Here is a 2,938-nt window from a genome sequence, read left to right as displayed (position 1 = left end):
GAGTGTGTGAGAGAGTGTGTGAGAGAGTGTGTGAGAGAGTGTGTGTGAGAGAGTGTGTGTGTGAGAGAGAGTGTGTGAGAGAGAGTGTGTGTGTGTGTGTGTGCGAGTGTGTGTGTGCGAGTGTGTGTGTGCGCATATAATACATGTGTAGACATATATCTGTATGGATATGCATGCTTGATATATGCGCGTCGTGGGAACTGTCAAGGGCTTGACTTGACTGAATGTACGTGTAAAATTAAGTACTGTTTTATTTATAATATATCTTAATATATAATATATAATGCAATGCACTTGTAAAAATATATGGAAATATATAAATTATTTATATATAATGTATCTTAATATTTGATCGCATAATTAGGGAATTCAGTACAATTTGAATGTACATTTGGGCCTACATTTAAAATTAGATACATTTTTATTTTAATTAAAATTGAAGTAAAATAAGATACAAATTGGCCAATATTTATTCCTATGCCACACATAAAAATAGATTTTTAAAAGCCACAGTGTTAAGAAAGACGGATGTATAATAGGCTACATATGTGCACATCATGTAAAAAAATATATACAAATTTAGGGCTGCCCTCGACTAAAGTTTTTTCTGGTCGACTAGTAGTCATTCATTTTAAGCATTAGTCGACTATTAGTCGCACTTTTATTAATAAGCCATATAAATCATAATAATGAGCCTTTAATTGCCAACATAGCTTAATAAGTGCTCAAGCGCACGCAAAAAAGGCTTGCACCAGAAAATATAATAATTATGAATGTGTTAGGGAAAAACAGCAAGTACACTGCATTAACGTTTTAACAATTGATTGTTACACTAGTGCTTTCTGTTTTCGGTTTAAGAGATGAAGTCGGCGACACTGACTCGTCGTCTCCGCAGTATGCGCCTGTATGCATGTTTCATACGGATTACGTAATTCTGAGAATATTTGTTTTCTATTTGAATTGGTCCATTTAAAAGTTTCACTCTCTATAGATATATTTTTCATGTCTGTAATAAGGCAAGCATACACGGAGTTCACAGAGACCGAGACGGCAGAAAGCGCATCCTGTTTGCTTTCATTATTTTACAAAAGCACAACGTTTCGTTGTTATTCTGAGTGTGCACGAATAAACGTAGAGTCTTTACAGATACGAAAGATGCATTACTCTTATCTGTGTAATCAAAAATGAAGTATGGCGAAGTGTTAGGCTAACATTAGATTGAGCTGCCATGTAAAGTTGCTACTACATACATTTTTCAGATAAGCCATATTTGAGGTGGATGAATGTTAGGTATGTCCTGCCCGATGTACTATATTACCGCATAGACCAGCCGTTAACGATTTGTCCGTCACGGACTGCGTGATTTCACCACTTCGTGTGGATTTTTTTTTTCTGCAACTAATACAATTTTGATTTTATTTAATTTTAATAAAATAAAACCAAGCCTCTTCTCGTCGACTAACGGTTAGTCGACTATTAGGGGGTAACCCTATAAAAATTATACAAAAATATTTTTATATATAATACATCTTAATATATAATGGTATATTTAGGGAAATCAATAAATATGTATATTAAATATTATTAAATACAATTTTGTTAAGTAAAATTTCGACAATTTTTAATGAAAATTAAAATAAGATGCAAATTGGCCAATATAAATTCCTCTACTACAATATTTGTATCTATTTGAGTGTTTGTGTGGGTTTCAGTTTATTGTCATAATAATGTGTGTATTAGACTCCCCTTAAGTCTGTATGAAAGACACATTATGACGTCATTGTTACTGTAAGCGTCACGTCAAACATCTGAATGCAGATTCAGGTCACAGAGCACTGATTAAACTCTATCTCACTTCAGTGAGTGAATGAATCACGTGATGAATTGAGCTGTTTCACTGTTTTATGAATGGCTCTTACACTCTACACTGAGCTAATTTGACCATTTTTATTGCACAGTATGATTGTCTATTAATTTTTTTTACCGCAATGAATTAAAAGTTGTAATAGAGGTCATAGTTTCTTATAACTAGGCAAGTTTTTTTTTTTTTTTTTCTGAAAAACTAAATTCGCATTTTGTAGTTAAATATTAAAATTCGAATTATATTCTAATTTAAAATGCATAATTTCAGTTAGGGTGAAGAAAAGCTTCTGGCTTCTCTCCTGAGGCCACAAGAGGGCGCATCGAGCAAAATATTACTAATGCACGTTTATTCAAAGTGCATGTTTAAAATAATGTTTCTAAACCAATTATAATTTATTAAGTTGCTTAAACAACTATAAACAAAACAGCATCTTGTATGCATAGTTTAATACAAAGGACCGAAATCACACAGAGTACATTTTTTTCATTTAAAAACATGAGTTGCAGTGGGGTGGGGGAAAAAAACCTGCCAAAAAGTCTTGAGATATGTTTTTTTTTTCAAAGTTAAACCTGCATTAATTTTACATGGCTTTCTAAACATGTGGCTCTGTTGTGCGAGACGCGAGTGCAACGGTGATAGATGTCCCTCTAGAAAATGCGCGAAATATGTGTTCTGCATGAACAGCTTGGTTTCAGTTTTGAAAGATGTGGAAAGATCTTTCAAAGATTTGAAGATCTCCTCCGCATTGATGTTCTCTTTTTCCGCAGTATTTGTAATTAACAACGCAGCAGCGCCGCATCTAGTGGCTTCAACTGGATAGGCTTACAAAAATATTATAATGCAGTGACACTTACATCATCATCGCATCTCGTGCGCCGCTGAAAAGGCTGCACACCTAAAATTCAAATGCAGCGTTTTTGCATTCGAATGTGGATTTTTATTTAAAATTTGACGAATATTCGAAATTCAATCCCTACTGTGCTGAGAATCATGCTGTGGACAGCAGTTCACGCCACATGGCCCGCTGCTCCACACTTTCCTCTTTGGGAGATGCAAACCTTAGTTAAGTTTAAA

At 34.2% G+C, this 2,938-nt stretch overlaps 1 protein-coding gene across 1 annotated transcript in view; it reads left to right on the top strand.

The window, feature by feature from the left end:
* Nucleotides 1-2,938, top strand: part of LOC107558588 (protein MON2 homolog) — a 38,793-nt gene that overhangs the window by 719 nt on the left and 35,136 nt on the right. The window lies entirely within an intron of this gene.

The sequence above is a fragment of the Sinocyclocheilus grahami genome, unplaced genomic scaffold (genome assembly GCF_001515645.1).
Source record: "Sinocyclocheilus grahami isolate Dianchi unplaced genomic scaffold, SAMN03320097.WGS_v1.1 scaffold651.1, whole genome shotgun sequence".
Lineage (NCBI taxonomy): Eukaryota > Metazoa > Chordata > Actinopteri > Cypriniformes > Cyprinidae > Sinocyclocheilus > Sinocyclocheilus grahami.
The sequence above is the reverse complement of the archived record's forward strand: the minus strand, read 5'-3'. Positions and strand labels throughout refer to the sequence as shown.